Below are 7,124 nucleotides of genomic sequence, written 5' to 3'. Positions count from 1 at the left end.
TCCAGATGGATGTGGGACATGTCTACGGATTGTAGCAAACTAGAGGTGTGCAGATTTATCAACATGGTCTACCCACCATGATATTTGTGAGTGATCTTGGTCACATCACATGTACATAGAATGTGAATGCTGAGTGTATACCTGGTACTTAGGATATGTTGGACATGCATGTGCCCAGGCAGTTCAATATGTAGGAATACTGTAGCTGTACCAAGTGCAGAGCCAGTCTGCCTGTGCCTTTTAGGGCACCCATATAGCCACCATGTGTGTGCCACATTACACGTTTTGCACTCCACACCACAAGGTAGAGGGCTATATGTACAAAATCTGTAGACAATATAGATATACAGTTCAGGCTTAGGACAAACTATATGGGCACTAACCCTGAACTGTACATAGGGGCCCATTGTAAGCAATAGTGTGCCCCCTTGAAACGGGTGCTCTGAGCAGGTAGCACATGAAGGATGCATTGGCAAACCTTTGAGCTTCCGGTGCCTTTTTTCCTGTCCCCCTACCTGATGACCCCCACCTGCATCCATGATGCCTGGTCAAGGCTTGATACTAGCACTAGGGGTGGCAAAGTGGAGAATTGCATACATTGCACCTTTTTATTAACTATGGCACATGGATTTGGGACTTGATGGGCCACTTGAGCCTCACTAGTATGATGACACAAATTTTGCGCAAGGATGCAGTAGTCCACTTATCTCTGGGCCCTGATGGCCAACAACGGATAAGCGTTGCCCAGCGACATGTACATGATACTGTAGAAGGCTGGTAGGAGCTTTAGTCTTGATTTGGATATTGACATTGTTGTGGAGTGTGTGGTAGACATTATGTGTCATGTGAGGATGCTGTGCACATTGCATGTTTGTTCTGCCTCTACCCAATGCCGAATTTGAAGCAATGTTCTCCTCATGTTTTAGATGTCACTATGACCACAGCCCAGAAACATGCATTTGAAAAGAGGGCAGATGATTACTGACACATCATGGAGGTACAGGCCAGGTACCAAAGGATGACCAAGAAGTATTGGCGAGAGAAATCTACTGGGGCATGGCTTGCATTTCTACATGGGGGACCTCCGGTACAGGCTACAACAGTGCAGGCCAGATCAGGCACTACATCTGGGGTTAGGGAGGCCTCCGCTGGTCCTATCCCCTCCATACCACCGGCACCTCTTCCTACTCAGGCACCGCCACAGCCACCTGCAGTAGACACATTCTCTACCTTTGAGGTGGACATGAGAAGGGACATGGCAGCCATAATGGCAAGGTTGGTCCATTTGGAGAAGGTCAATGCCAGGAACTACAAGTAATTAAAGTACTGCAAGAAAAGGCTAAAGAAGATGTAGACATCTTGTTGTTTCAGAGCCTCCCAGTTGCTTCCCTTCTCACATTTTCTATTGTTATGTGTTTTAGTGGGTTTTAGGTCGGACGTGACAGGTTAGTTAAATAGCTTAGGTTAGGTTAGCTAGGTTAGTTGTAGGTTAAAGTATGTACAGTTGGGGGGTGGTTTTTAGCATTTTTTTATTTTGGGGGATGGGTGGGAGTTATGCAATCTATAAAAAAACAAATATGTATGTGTATATATATATATGTATATATACATACATATATGTGTATGTATATATATATATATATATATATGTATTTAAATATATATATATATATATATATATATACACGTATATATATCAAAAAGAGTTGTCCTGAACGAAAGCGCACTCACAACAGGTCATTATAGAATCTAGCAAAGTCAACAAAACATAAGGTCTGAAATAATGAAAATGCCAAAGAATCCTCTCAAAGTTGCTGATTTTGCTACATTGCATAATGACCTTTTGTGACTGCGCTTTCATTCAGGACAACTCTTTTTGGTACAGATTAAACGGCCTGTCCAGCCAAGAAGGCAGCACCACTGCATAAAGGAGCAGATCTATGTGTGACTTTACAGATGGTCACTTTCAGAGCAGAAGGTTGGAACATTAGCAGCATAAACAACTTTCTCACTTTGAATTTGACCACTTGGGTAATTAATTGTGTTGTGTTATTTTGTTTGGCTTCAGCAACCCACTTGGGATATAATTTTCAAATGTGCAGGACTACCCTTTACCAGGATGCACTTTGCAGCCCACTTGAGGTCCACTGCGACAGAACTGGCATTCATCTGATATCAGGTGCCTGCAAATAAATCTGCTGAGCATCCAGGCAGTTGGCCTTTGAAAAAGGAAGAAATTGTTTGTTCTCTGCTGATAAAGAAAGGAACCCAGAAACATGTGTCCAGAGATGCTTGAAAACATAAAGCCTGAAATAATGAAAATGTCAAAGAATTATCTCTAAGTTGCTGACTTTGCTGCATTCCATAATGACCTGTTGTGAGTGTTCTTTTGTTCAGGACAACAACACACACACACACACACACACATATATTTGTTTAGGATTTAGCTTAGGTTAATATATGGGTAGCCTTAGTTTATGTTGTCCTACTCTTATCTTGTCCCTTAAGGGGGTGGGCGGGACAGTGTTTAGTGTGTGGTGTTAAATGTTTAAGATTAGTTTTGATTATGGTAGATAGCTGTAGGGGTAAGTTAAGATTAGTTAGGATAGGGTATTATAGTGTAGGATTGTATAGGTTAGATTTTAATAAGGTGTTATTTTAAAGTATGAATAAATCCAGTTAGTTTTAGACAAATATGTCTCCATGTTGATTGAGTGTGTGGTTGTTCTCATGTGCTCACTGGCCAAGTTAGAGGAATGCCTTAGGCTATGCTTTCTGGATTGATTTATATGTATGACAATGTGTATCCCCTATGACCAAGGAGCTGTCAGATCAGCTGAAATATGACATCAGCTACCCAAAACATTGGTCATCCCTAGTTCCAGACATTCACATTGTGTATGTATACAGAATCTTTGACAGGTAAGTAAAACAATTTAACTGCCATCGCAGAGGTCTGTCAGAAATAATTAATTAATTAATTAATTAGTTTTGGATACGTATCCTGGCACACTGACAGCTTCCCGCACTGATGAAACTTACCTCTTCTGATCCACAATTATTAGACATACTGGGGCTGTCATCTGGGAAAAGTTTCTGACACTTGGGCCCGTATTTATACTTTTTGACGCTAAACTGCGCTAACGCAGTTTAGCGTCAAAAAGTTTAGCGCCGGCTAACGCCATTCTGAAGCGCCATGCAGGCGCCGTATTTATTGAATGGCGTTAGCCGGCGCTAGCAGACCAGCGCTGCCTGGTGTGCGTGGAAAAAAAACACGTACACCAGGCAGCGCCGGCGTTGGGGAAAATGGCGTTAGGGCGTCTTAAAATGGGGCAAGTCAGGTTGAGGCAAAAAAATCGCCTCCACCCGATTTGCGCCACTTTTAACGACGCCCAGACGCCATTTACATGACTCCTGTCTTAGTAAAGACAGGAGTCATGCCCCCTTGCCCAATGGCCATGCCCAGGGGACTTATGTCCCCTGGGCATGGTCATTGGGCATTGTGGCATGTAGGGGGGCACAAATCAGGCCCCCCTATGCCCAAAAAAAATATTTAAAAAAAACAAAATTATACTTACCTGAACTTACCTGAATGTCCCTGGGATGGGTCCCTCCATCCTTGGGTGTCCTCCTGGGGTGGGCAAGGGTGGCAGGGGGGGTCCCTGGGGGCATGGGAGGGCAGCTGTGGGCTCATTTTGAGCCCACAGGTCCCTTAACGCCTGCCCTGACCCAGGCGTTAAAAAGAGGCGCAAATGCGGGTTTTTTTGCCCCGCCCACTCCCGGGCGTGATTTTTGCCCGGGAGTATAAATACGACGCATTTGCGTCGCAGTCATTTTTTTAGACGGGAACGCCTACCTTGCATCTCATTAACGCAAGGAAGGCGTTCACGCAAAAAAATGACGCTCATTCCTCATACTTTGGCGCTAGACGCGTCTAACGCCAAAGTATAAATATGGCGTTAGTTTTGCGCCGAATTTGCGTCGAAAAAAACGACGCAAATTCGGCGCAAACGGAGTATAAATATGCCCCTTGGTTCTGACCCATACATGCCATATGTGAACTTGTATGGATATCTGTTCAATACATGTTTTGAAGGCTCTGTAAGTTGGTTGTATCCCACAACACCACTAGTCACCTTTTCATGTTACAGTCCTAGTGTGTGGCTTTCTGTCAGACTGTGAGCCACACATGTAAATAGGTTCAGTTTTCATTGACAAAGCTTCACACAATGCATACATTTAGATGAATTATTGGATCACAGTAAAGGTTGACATGATACATGTTATTATTGTGATTTATTTACATGTGGAAGTGTATATTCCCATGCAATACAATGTCCAGTTCACAGACACCATGAGAGATCCTGAGCCATTTGTTGTACATTCAGAGTCTAAGGGTCAGGGACATGGCATGAGACATGGGTAGAAGAAGTGTGCATTAGTGAGGAGGTGTCCAAATTGGCAATAGGTAGGAATTGAGACAAAGAAAGTAAATAGAATAAAAGTCAACAGTGGTTAAGTGAAGAGGGCACATTGCTAGCTGTCACAATACTGGCATGATCTTAAGCACAGGCAGAACTAAGGAGATACTGTCCATGTGGCACAGAATGGAGCTACAGGGTGGTTTTCCGTGTGAATGTTGCTCCTTCCACATCTTCATCCTCTGATGTGTGTGGTGCCTCCTGGGCGATGGGTGGTGCTGTTGTTGAGGTTGTGGGGACCACACACATTGAGGGATAGAGATGTGGAATCAAAGGTCCCGGCAGCAGCCATTTGTGAGAACACATAAGGCATCACTGCAGCAAGGAGGAACTGCTGATTTCTCACCTGCGCAGCAACATCACGGTGGTAGGCAGCCATGTTTTCCCTGAGGGAGGCCACTTCCCGCTGTATTGACCCCAGGGTATTCTGTATAGCCCCAGCCTATTGTTAGTCATGCTGCTACCACTTTGGGAGGGCTATTGTTGAAGTCTCTGCCTCATTACAGCATCTATGTCAGCCAGGGACTGCTGGAGTCCATGTAGCAGGGAGTGGGTACCTCTGATGGCAGCCGAGTTGTCCTTATTTGGACTGAGGCACCACTGCACTCCTCTAGGCTGTCTGCCATGGTCTCTATCCCCACCTGCACCTGCTTGGCCAGCTCCCACTGGACTCCTACCACTGTCCTCTGAAAGGTGATGTCTGAGTCCTCGGGGTCCAGGACTGTAGCAGGACTGGTTGGCACTATGTGTTGGTTCTGGGTGGTTCATGTGGAGACCCCACAATGCTGTGTTTCCTCCCTGTGACTGTAGGTGGTGTCAGGACATCCTGGAGAGTCCCTTCATTGATCGTCAGCAGTTGGTCATCCGTGTCATCTGTAAAATCCAAGACAGGCAGGTTGGTAGAAAGTAAGGCATCATCCTCTGCAATGAGATAGTGAAATGTCAATCTTTGACTGTGGTGGCTGTTCACATGGCTCATCATTTACTTGCTACTGGAGGCTCAGTGACAAGTTGCAGACCCCAGGTTGTAGTTGTAAATTATGTGTTGCATCGTGCATCACACATGGGGCAATCTTTCAAGTTATTTTGTGCATTGATTCCACACCACAAACTTCCTTGCAGGCTCCTTGCCCCTGCCAGTGACACCATTCTGGCACATCATTTGCCTTCCTATTTACAATGGTGGATATTCCCACAGTAATGTAATGTGTGCTGTCACTCTTTTGGTGCTATAATGCATGGGCACCATGAATGATGGCACTAGTGCAGCAAAGTACAGGTAGGACAATCAGAGGCAGAGTATAGTTCAATAAGGTTTATATTGAAGTAACTGCATCTTAGATAATAAGGCACATATTGCAATAACTAGGACGATGAAGCACAACAGGATTAAAATTGTGGCAAGGAGAGTAAAACACAAGAATAACACTACCATGTTGTCACTAAGGTTTTTAAGGGTAGTTCCTACCTAAGCTATGTTACAGCACTGCATGTTAAGCTCCAACTCTGCCCTTTAGGGTCCCCTGGGAAGACATCATCCCTCATACCCGAGCAATAGGCCTGTAGTCTACATAAGCAGCTGCAGCGAAGCAATCAGCAATCAGCATACAGTCGTGGTCATCTGGCTGAAATCTCCCTCTAACGTACATGGGTCAAAGTAGAGTATTTATAATAAAACAGCTGATATTCCAAGAAAGGTTCTCCATGTAAGAGTGTGTATGCTTCTGTGAACATTGGTTGGAGACCAAGTGTACCACTTTTGCCAGCAACCTATCTTACTGCAGCCTTGAGAAAAGCACAGAGTGAAAAATGTCATGTTTAAGAACGCAGTGCTGTCCTAGGCGAAGAACAGCTAGATAGAGAAAATAAAACAAGACTGCAAATGTGGCTACTGTTAAAAAATTATAACAAAGCTAAAATAAAATATATCTAGGGGAAAGTGCTGAAATAATGTATTTAAAAACTATAGCTAAAATGGCTACACAACACTGCAGTGCTGTCAACACCAGGACAGTGCGCGCTCTACGGGCATCTAGAATGCAAAAACCCAACACTCGCAAGATAATGTAATTTATGCATTGTGATGATATGTTATTGTTTAACCTTTTGCATTGCAGAATTCCATCCAAAAGATTCATTTTTAAGGTGCTTATAAATACTGTACATTTGCTATGTATTGCTGCAGACATTCAGGGGCATATTTATACTCCGTTTGCGCCGAATTAGCGTCGTTTTTTTCGACGCAAATTCGGCGCAAAACTAACGCCATATTTATACTTTGCCGTTAGACGCGTCTAGCGCCAAAGTATGGGCAAATAGCGTCATTTTTTGGCGTGAACGCCTTCCTTGCGTTAATGAGATGCAAGGAAGGCGTTCCCGTCTAAAAAAATGACGGCGACGCAAATGCGTCGTATTTATACTCCCGGGCAAAAATCACGCCCAGGAGTGGTCGGGTCAAAAAACCCCGCATTTGCGCCACTTTTTAACGCCTGGGTCAGGGTAGGCGTTAAGGGGCCTGTGGGCTCAAAATTATTCAATAAATACGGCGCCCGCATGGTGCTTCAGAATGGCGTTAGCCGGCGCAAAATTTTTTGACGCTAAACTGCGTTAGCGCAGTTTAGCGTCAAAAAGTATAAATACGGG

This window comes from Pleurodeles waltl, chromosome 7 (assembly GCF_031143425.1).
Source record: "Pleurodeles waltl isolate 20211129_DDA chromosome 7, aPleWal1.hap1.20221129, whole genome shotgun sequence".
Lineage (NCBI taxonomy): Eukaryota > Metazoa > Chordata > Amphibia > Caudata > Salamandridae > Pleurodeles > Pleurodeles waltl.
The sequence above is the reverse complement of the archived record's forward strand: the minus strand, read 5'-3'. Positions refer to the sequence as shown.